The sequence below is a fragment of the Myodes glareolus genome, chromosome 4, assembly GCF_982192425.1.
Source record: "Myodes glareolus chromosome 4, mMyoGla1.1, whole genome shotgun sequence".
Taxonomy (NCBI): domain Eukaryota; kingdom Metazoa; phylum Chordata; class Mammalia; order Rodentia; family Cricetidae; genus Myodes; species Myodes glareolus.
The window spans coordinates 80555954-80567093 of NC_142029.1; positions in this window are offsets into that span (position 1 = coordinate 80555954).

The following is an 11140-nucleotide window of genomic DNA, read 5'->3' on the forward strand; positions in this document are numbered from 1 at the left end:
CCAGACTCCCAGATTAACCACAGTTTTAAGAAACAGGTGACTTCTCAGCAAGCTGCTGACCACATGGGTTTTCCAGTCGTTGCATTCCCAATAGTTTCATTTTTTTCTTTTCTTTCTTTCTTTTCTTTTTCTTTTTCTTTTTTTTGCTTAAAGAATTATTGAAGAATTAGGAAGTAAATAGGACATAGTTATTCCTGAGGATGTCAGCAAAAGAAATCTTCCCTAAGGAAGAGTATATGGCTCAGTGGCTGGGAAACTTGAGAACAATTCTGGTGAGGAGTGTTTGCACAGGATAGTATTCTGAGTGATACTGAGAAAGCAATTATCCTCCTACTGACTAGAAATGGCTTTGAGTAACAACCATCATTATTTTTCATCAAAGTATGATTGTCTTAAATTTGGATGATGTAAGCATCTGATGGTGCTGCTGTTCATAACCTTTGAATATTCTGTACTCAGAGCATGCTTGCCTTCTCCTTAGTGATTAAGAATGTGAGAACTCCTTATGTATTTATTACATGTTGTGTATCTCCCTTCTGAGGATTTGGAGCAAGGAATCCTAAGTGAGCGAGAACACGTGGTGTTTGCTTTTCTGGATCTGGGTTATTTCACGTAATATAGTCTTTTCAAGGTCTGTCCATTTATCTGAAAATTTCATTTTTTTCTTTATACAATGTATGTACTACAGTTTCATTATTAATTCATCTGCTGAAAGACATTTAGGTCATTTCCAATTCCTGGCTATTATGGATAGGGTGTCAATGAATTTGGCTGAGAAAGTTCTCTGTGGAGTATGATGTTGAGTCCTTTGGCATTTGCCAAGGAGTGATATAACTGGGTCATATATTAGATTTATATACAGAAGAAACAGGAAGGGGGAGGGATAAATAACAGTAAAGTTGTTTGGTAAAATCTCAAGGAATAGTATTATTTATTCATATTTACCTAAAATTATACTTACAATTCATATAAATAATTCATATCTGTCTATATTCTCTACATATTTCTTATATACAAATATCTATAAGCATTCCATATGTATATGAAAGTTAAGCCAGCTGAGCTGACCACGTTTCTCACAGGAATCACAGATTAACTAAGTTCCCAGTACTTGAGAATCAAACACAAGCAGGATAGTTGGTCAGGGAAGTCCAAGTGTGTAGCCCTTGGTTGCCTCTAAGGGGTAGAGAATTATCCACTATTGCTGAAGATACACTCAAGATACAGGATTCAGTTGATTCCTGGATTGGACCTGAATATCTCTTTCCTTTGATCTAATTTCCATGGTTCCAGAAAATACTATACAAGCTGTCATGGGAGGGAAGCAATGAAGCAGCCCTACCCAGATACAATACCTATGAACTATGACAGTTACTAACATGGCAAGATATGATTAACATTCCATAGATGGCACCCACACCTCAGTGGCAACCCTCAACTGTCTATTTGGACTTTAGACCCATTCAATAGTAGGGAAACCATATCTGGTCCTGGAAGACTATTCCCCTTCCCAGGACCTTAGGAAAGAATCTATTACTATCACTTTAGTAGACCAGCATAATTCTTTACTACAGCTTTATTGTATCCTTATACCACAGGCAAGTGTAGCTACTACTCCTCATCAAAGAAGCCTCTTTTTACAGCAGATAGAGAACATCACAGAAAACCACAACTGGACACAAGGCAGCGATCAACAGATTGTGGGGAACCCAGCCCTAATGGACACATCTAGATCACAGATCCTATATTCGTGAACAGAGAACACTAAAGAAGATTTTTAAGAGCCAGGAAATCAGGAAGCCTGCTGGAAATTGTCTCTCCTAGAAATAGCTACATATGTAAGACCAGAATAGTGACTATCAACAGACATTTTGCATGCATGGGTGTAAAGAAATCACAGGGTCCCGCCTCCTAAACAAAGAACTACAGACAGTTCATGCCTACTGGGAAAGGAAGAACTAGCTCTTCCAGGGACGAGCCCTCTCACTGGTTCTCCCAAATGGATAGTCAGTCTGAAAGCATATCAGACCAACAACAAAAGCAGACTCATTTTACTTGTAAACATAAAATGTATGTAACAACACTGAAGGAAAAGAAGCAGTTACCTTGATCGAGGGCGTATGGGTTCAATTGAGGACAGCTGGAAGGAGCTGGAAGGAGGGGAGAGTGTTGTAATTCTATTTCATTTAAAAAATATTTAAAAATATAAGAACTCTAAATATTGCTTGACAATGTTAACTTTCTGTAGTTACTAGTTTGGAAGATGAATCTAATTCACTTTTACCCTTATTGATTATAAAGTCATCATGCGATTCCCTAGTGTTAAAACACAACATGGATTTTTTTAAAATTAATTTTGAATAGATGAAGGACACACTTGTGTGGGCAGCAGGATGAATATAAGGGAGAAAAATCAATAAAAAGCAAACTTCTAATAACCATCTGTGTGTAATGCTACCTGAAGTGAGCACTTTGAATTCTGTCATCTGTTATCCTCGTTAGTACCTCTCTCTGATGTACCCAGAGTGTCAAGATGCTCTGGTATTCAGACACAGGGGATGGTTTCCAAGGAGATGTTACAGCAAACTGTGTCAGTGTCTCATGGGAGCCAGGTTCTGTGAGCAATGCTGAGTCACCTCCTCTCTAAACTGGGCTGATTCTGAAGTGAGAAAGGCTTGGTAGAGCAAACTGAATGCATTAAAGTATTGGACAGGGTCTATGTGTGAATCTTCTCCAACTAGAAGCCTTCCATAGTTTAGGCCGAGTCTTGCATGTCAAAGACCAACCAGGTCTTTCTGCACCATCCTAGACCTTCCCAGCTCCTGGGTGAGTTAGGAGTGAGGAGACTGTTCCCAAGGACAGGTGTCTTGGTGCATAGCTTCATCTTGTCTCAACCCTCCTGTGTTTTCATTCTGACATGAAGCCACTTCTGGACAAGCTTTGTTTAGGCTGTGCCTGATAGCAACTTGGTCCCTCCCCTCTTTGCTGCTTGTCCCAGAGGATCCCTCCGGAAGTAAGAGGAGGCATGGGATAGGAGTTGGTTGGCAACTGACATCATTCTCTCATTCCTTAGGTGATTGCTGGTTTTTTGGAAGGTCCCACAGGATGGAGGATGATGTGACCAGTTCAACATTGTTCTCTTTCCTATCCTTCCTTGGTTTTACTCATGCCTCTTGGGACTACTTTCTGAGCCATCTCTCTGAACACAAGCCTTTTCCAGGCTCCTTTAGGGATAATACAGGCTGAGTCAACTCCCCTAGACTCTTCCCTAAAACAAGCCTACCCATCTTGCTTTGATTCCTTGGTGGGGATCTAAGAGATTTCAAGGACCATTAGTTATTCCATTTTCTTACAGGTAATCAAGCACTTGTAATTATACACAGAAAACAGTCCTTTTCCATAGATGGAAGTGTATTTTCTGAGTTTGGCTGTTTTCTTAAACACTTGAAATTGAATTCTCGTGTTTAATAAACTCAACACAGTCCTCCCCTGCATTCCGCAGCACCCTGGTAGACACATTAGACAGATGGCTTCTCCCACCACGTTAGTCACTTTTTGTCATGGTGTCAAAATGCTTGAAAAATATCAATAAAAAGTTTATTTTGGCTCATGATTTCAGAGGTTTCAATCATGACACCATGGTTTATTTCTTTGGGCCTGAAGTCAAGCATGACCATGAGGCAGAGGTGATGTGATGAACCGCTCACCTCTGGCAAGGAAAAAGTAGAAAGTGGGAGGGATAGAGAGAGGACCAGCCTAGAGACACATCCTTTCAACGTCATGCCCCCAAGGACATGCTCCATCCAATTAGGTACTGTCTCCTAAAAGTCTATTTAGCTATATGCTGGTGAGTTACTCCACTGATGAATGTAGAGCCTGCATAATGTAGTCACCTCTGAATACTGCCTAGGGCCAAGGTTTCCACATATGAGCTTCTGAAAACATTTCAGCTGTAACCCATAATACTTATTAATCCTTAAATATTGCACGGCGGCAGAAGGTATTGCTAGCGATTAGCTTTAATTACATAAGCACCAGGATTTAGAAGATCTGGTGGGAAAGAAGTTGTTCCTACAGAGGATGAGAGATAGGATCCTGTTCAGGAGATTCCAGCCCCAAATACCTCTGGATCCCACTGTTCATCTGTTCTGTTTGAAGGTTTTGTGTCTTTTACCTTCTAAATTGTCACTGGTCATGATGGATCTGCAGTGTTTGATGTGGTTAGGTCCAATGGGTGCACAAAGGCTTTCTCAGCAGAGGACTTGCAACAGACTTGGGGGAAGGTAATTAGAGAACAGTTTTTGGCAGGAAATGGAACTAAATTAGCAAGCATGAGTCCTGTATGAATTAATAATATAAATACCTAACAAGTGAAAGTAAGATTATGTCTTGAATGACTTTTCAGACATTTTCATTAAGTTAGGAAATGGCAGCTTGGAAGATTGAGGAGGTTTTTCTGGGCAGTAGAGGAGCATGGGAAAAAGGTAGGAATCATTCGTTTTATTGCTGACACCCACTTGGTGATCAGCATCCCACTTGGGGTTGGTAATGTAATAATGAACAAGGTATACTCGTCCACAAGTATACCTGTAGGCAACTTGTGGGGAATTTATGAACAAGCCTGGTCAGCATTGCACCAGACTCCAGGGAGCAAGTCTTTTCTGAAAGCCTCCCTCAAAGGCAAAAGAAACGTTGATGCTGTTATGAAGGCGTAATGTATAGAATTTCTATTTGGGAAGCAGAAAATGTTAGACTCATTGGAAAAGAAAACTCAATATTTATCATTTTCTTTTATTTTCACTGGACAATACATGTGTCTCTTCAGGGAAGATTTTTGGGTAAACAATTATGTGTGTTTATACATATATATACTTTTATGCATGTATATATACTTTTATATGTGTAGATATACATATATATGTGCATATATATTTATATGTGCACATATGTTTATATACACATGCATATACATATACATGCATGCATATATGTGTAAATATATTTATTTCCAAAAAACACATTGGGACAACATTACATTTTTATATATAATAAAATCATTTATTACTTTTTTACCAGAGTCAGGTCAGGTATATGCTTCTAGCTACTTGAAAATTAACCTTTTTCCTATGGTAAAAGACTTTGTGGGTTAGATAAATAGCAATTTAGATTCCCAAGTATAGGAGTAGTGCTGAAATTTCCTCTAGTTTTTGTAATTTTTCAATCTGATTTTTTTTCAAATTGCAGATAAAAGAAAGCAAGTAGATATATAGTGACGGAGTCTGAACATGCTTCAGGCCATAAGTTATTTCTTATCGTAAACTGGAGCAGGGTTTGGACAGGTACCAGGGACAAAATGAAGTGTCATTGAAATAGTACCTAAACACTCCCTCTTCCCAGCCCTTGGGGACACTGCATATCTAAAGCACAGGGGTGCGGGTGGGGCCCTGGCCTCCTACACTGCCTCTGCTGCTTTTGTTCTGCTCTATATATTTCAGACGGAGCAGCACAAACTGACCCAGTACCTGTTATTTTATTGTGATGGATGTCGTTTCTGTTTGAAGAGCAGAGAGAAGTGGGCTGTTTGCACTGTGTCTTCCTCACTCCCGGTTGCATAACACAGAGAGTGGCGTGGAATGGGAAATTGATTTAAAAGCAGCTGGTGGCCATGGCTAACAAATTTGACGAGTGATGGGAAAAGAGACTCCAGCAGAGCTCAAGTAGATCTTGAAATGATTGACATCATGGGCGCCCTGACCAAGCTTCACCTTGATCTGCTCATTAGAGCCCCAGTATCTCAGCTGTTGCCCCTTCAGTAATGAGCCGCATTCTCTGCTTTGCGACCTGGAGGGCATGTCCTGCAGGAGTTGAGAGCTGTCTGCAGGTTCAGTTTATCCATCATTGCCAGTTGAAAATGCAGTAGACACTCTATTATAATAAGTGAGTTTGTTGGTAAATACTTGTTGACTATTGTTCTACATTCAGCCCTGCAACTGCAGCCATGGGTAAGGCAGATCCCTCAGAGCTAAGAATTTGGTTTGGTGCTCAACAGCAGTGATGGCAGTAGACATCTTCTTAACACACTTTCAGACCAGATCCTTACCCTTTGAAATATAGCGTCCTAAAGAAAGAAGTAATGACTTGTAGGAAGAGGGAAATAGTACTGAGAAGGGGGAGTTGGAAACCATGCCAACAATCTGTAGTTAGGAACTATTTCACATTTATCTTGACCTATCATTTCCTCTCTTTTGGACTGTCCAGTGGCCGTTCAGCAACATCCCAAATATCTGCTTTTCATGAAGACATTTAAAGTCTCTTTCATGATTTAAGAATAATTACATGATCCAAGTCAGGATTCTTTTTATTTTATTTATTTTAATGTGTGTGGGTGTTTTGCCTGCATGCGTGTCTGTACACTACATATGTGTAGATCCCCAGTGGGCCAGAAGGGATGTCAGAGCCACTGGAACTGGAACATCAGATGGTTGTGAGTCACCATGTGGGTGCAGGGAATCAAACCCAGGTCCTCTGGAAGAGCAGTCAGTGTTCTTAACCTCTGAACCATCTCTCAGTCCCAAGTTAATATTATGATTTCTATACTTTGGTGCTGAGTATTAAGTATAAATAAAGCAGTAGAATTTAACATGCAGGTTATGACCCCTTTGGGAGTTGAGCATTTAAATATATGAGCCTGTGGGGACCATTCCTATTCAGACCATCACGGCTATTTGGGAATAGTGGGCAACTGTTTTTAACTGAGTATCAATGGGCTGGTAACAGAACTGAAAACAGTGTTTTAATACAGATATGAAACAGAGCAGATCTCTTTAGGAGGCTAGAAAATGTCTTAGTTACATTTCATATTGCTGTAATAAAAATATCCTTATGGGTGGGAGGTCAAGATCATGATTGAGAAAACCACAGAGACAGCTAACCCCAAGATAGGGAGAGTTCAAGGACTCTGACAGCTGGGGAACCTGTACTGGACTGAACTAGGCACTCTGAATGTAGGCGACAGTTACGTGGATTGATCTATTGGGGAGTGGGTCCTAACAGTGGAACCAGGACTTATTCTGGGTGCATGAACTCAGTTTTTGGGAGCCCATTCCCTATGGTGGGAAACTTGCTCAGCCTTGATACAGGGAGAAGGGACTTGGTCCTGCCTCAGCTTGGAATGCCAGACTTTATTGACTCCCCAAGGGAGGCCTTACCCCCACGGAGGGGTGAATGTGGGGTGGGGTGGGGGGAGATGGGACGGAGGAGGGGGATGGGAGAAAGGGAAGGAGGGGGAACTGGGGTTGGTATGTAAAATGAAAAAAAATCTAAATAAAAATTACTCTTACAAAAGCAGTTTAAAGACAGGTTTTTTTTTGGGGGGGGGTCACAAATCCAAGTTACAGCCCTTCATGGGAAGCGAGTCCCAACCACAGGAGCTAGAAGCATCTGGTCATGTTGTGTCTATAGCCATGAGACAAAGAAAGATGAATGCTTGTCCTCCATTCACGTTCTTTTTATACAATCCATGATCCCAGTCCAGGGAATGATACCATCCTTAGTGAGAGGTCTTATCTCAGTTAACCCAAGATAATCCCCAGGCATGCCCTGAAACCCATCTTTTTACATATTTAATTTTATTTTTTGCATAATAATCCCAGTTCCTCCTCCCTCCCTTCCCGCTACATAACCGTCCCCTTACCCCAGCCCTCCATCTGCTCCTCAGAGAGGGTAAGACTTCCATGAGAAGTCAACGAATTCTGTCACATCACAGCGTTGAGACAGGACCAAGGATCTTCCCTGTCTAAGCTAAGCAAGGTTCCTCTTCATAGGAAATGGGCTCCAAGAAGCCAGACCATTCATTAGGGATAGTTCCTGGTCCCACCACCAGTGACCCCACCAACTGCCCAAGCTACCCACTGTCACCTGCTTTCATTGGGGCTTAGATAGGTCTTTTTCAGGTTTCCTGGCTGTCTGTCCAGAGACAGTGAGCTCACACTAGTTTGGGTCAGCTTTTTCTATGGGTTTCTCCATCCTGTTCATGACCCCTTTGCTCAGGTTATCACTCCTCCCACTCTTTAATAGGACTTAGGGAGCTCTGTCCAGTGGTTAGTTCCACAACTAACCACTCTGCATCTGCATCTCTTAGGTCATTCTAGGTCACAAGTTGACAATTGAGATTATCAGAGTAAAGAAAGTCAAAGTGTCTATAACGGGGGTGCTGTGGACAAGTAGCCAAGAAGAGAGAAACAGTCTACTAAAGGAAGAAAGTGGAATGACGCTTCTGAGTGCTAGTTAGTGGGCATTTGCTACACTACGAAGCTGTCTGTTCATTTGGCACATGTTTTAATGCCTCCTCTGTGCTGGGAGCTATGGTAACCAAGAGTAATGGGTGACTGTGCTCTAACTCTGCCCAGCCATAGCTTTCAGTATCCAAACTAAGAACAAGGAAGATATCAGCTGATAACTTAAAATGGGTTCCCAGCCTCTCTGCACAGTGTGATGCTGAGCGGCGGGCACGACAGAGTCTTGTCACTCTTATAAACGTCTCTTCTCGTGTCTCATGTGCATCCTAGGGCCCTCACTGCTGCGCTTCCAGTAGGTGGATCCAGAAAGGTATGTAGTAGTCAAGGAAGGGAACTGGTTCTGTCTTAATAAATTACATCCGAACTGCAGAGGCTGCGAAAGTCCCTGAAATACATGGGTTTACCCCCAGGTTTCTTACAGACATTAACTAGCAATGTTTTGAAGGAATTGTGACTTTCAATACAGTCCGAGTAATAACAATTAACAATATTTTGCATTATCTTCCTTTCTTAAATGTGACCTTTATTATTAAAAACTTGAAAAGTTCTGAGACACTGATATTATAAATCATTCTATGCAATATGAGTGATTGCTTTGAATAAATTAGGCTATACATTGGTGGGAAAGGCAGGTCAAAACTATTATCTTCCTGATGGTACGCAACTCCCTTGAGTCCTAATGACCTTCTTTAAACTGCAGCTGAGAAACCTGAGGGACATAGTCCGCTAGAGAGCCTGAGCAGTAAGAAATGTTTGCTGGTAGGCTAAGTAGCTCGAGAAATTTGTGAATGGAGGTGTGGAAACAGTTCCGCCAAGGTGGGAATTAAGTTTCAGTGGTGGTATTCAAGATGATCGCTTCATTCACCGCTGGGAGGCAATGGAGCGTGGAGCAATGTGACAGGGAAGTCATTTTCCAGTCTGGCCATTCCCTTGTATTACATAGGGACATTTGCCAACTGCAAATTCAGCGGAGAAGAGCTCAAGTTGTTTTGGGTGGTGATGATGTTTTTAAAAAAAGAGGGGGGATTTAAAAGAAAAATGTTTCTTGAGAACAGAATACCATGTTTAGTGAAGACGGGGAAGTTATTTCCCTACAGTTTGAGCTATTTGGCTCTATCAGTTAGGAGGTAGTAAGGTTCCCAGGGGTAATGAAATGTAATTTACAGAAGCACTGACCGTGACACTTCCCATGATTCCAAGCACGACGTTGCCATCCTACCTCATTTATGGATCACCTCGGTGAGCACACGCCTCTCTTTGTTCTGTACCTGTGTTCATTTTCTGATTTAAACCTCACAATAATTCCATCAGAAGTTGAGTGGCAAGCCTGTGACTGCACAGCCAGTAAGAAAGGAAGCTAAGATTGACACCAGCAGGAGCCACGAAGCTGTGAAACCCTAATACCAGTGTTTGAAAATTGTCCTTTCAGAAGTGCTGAGATATTGGAGAGAGTAGGGGTGACAAGAGGGATGGGAAACAGGGTTCACCTCCATTTTTGAAGAGCACCTTCTATATTTTTATCTATTGTCTATCTATCTATCTGTCTGTCTGTCTATCTATATATCTACATCTCTCTCTCTACATATATATATATATCCATCTATCCATCTATGTCTGTTATCTGTGTATCGATTTCTCTTCTATATATGATCTGTCAATATCATATATTTATAATTTATCTATAATATATCTACCATCTATGCATCTATTGGCCACCTATTTATATAGGTCATCGATCTGTGCATCTATCTTCATATCTCTGTATTTGTCTATATCTCTCTATCTTCACTATCACTATCATCTATCACCCATCCACCCGTCATCTGTTGGTCTGTCTTTCTGTCTATGGCAGGATCACTCGTGTTTAATGCTCATCAAATTTGTAGTACAAATCAGATTCATATGGTGAATTTGGTTTCTTTATTTCTTCAGTAGATGATGGGGTCCTTGTTAAGAGAACTGATAAAACGGGGAGGTGAGAAAAGGAAGTTGGGCAGACAGCACACAGGGTAAGAGCTTAACATAAGCAGATGTTACTGTCAGAGACTATGGTCTGTCAGAGAACCACCTTGGCTGCCTTCTGTGGGGTTCCCTCATGTCCTCCAGTGTTGTGGTAACTTGAGGTCTGTTCTTTCAGCTACTACATGCTCCTGGCAAAGCTCCCAGGCTGAATTGGCCCTCTCGAGTTATAACTCCTCTGAGATCTGGCTTGTGACTCTCACTTGTCATTATTCCAAGCAGTCAGTTCTGTAATCTGTATTCAGAGACACTTCATCTCCATGACAAGGACTCCTTCTGGTTAAGCTGTCTTTCTGATACCAAATTAGATGACCAGAATTGCCCTGCTGCCCTTCATCATCCATTCCCATCTCCACAGAACTGTGATGGGAAATCTAATTACACATAAAGTAGGAATGATTGTCTGTCCTCGTTCAATAGACCAGCAATTTGACTAAATTTAGAATCATAAGAATCAAGAGTCATAGAATGGTTGTAGTGGAAAGCTCCTGTAAGACTAACCTTACAGGTCTACTTTACCTACCCCATACCCTGCAGGATAAGCCCAGAGGTCTAGTCAGTGTTTGAGTCTGCCATCTCCTCTGCTCACCACCTCAACCCCTATAAACCAGAACAAGGGAGGATTAGTCTCAGTTTAGGGGCACGGAAGGTAGGCACACATCGCACTTCTATGAAAAGAGCCTGTTACAGGAAATAACTGCAATTGCTTGGCTACTCACCAATTCTCTACAAAATCCTTTGAGTCAAGAAGAAAGAGCACATTTCTTTTTAAGACATTTTTCAGTAAGTCATGTATTTTGAAAGTGTATGTTAAGAAGGAAATG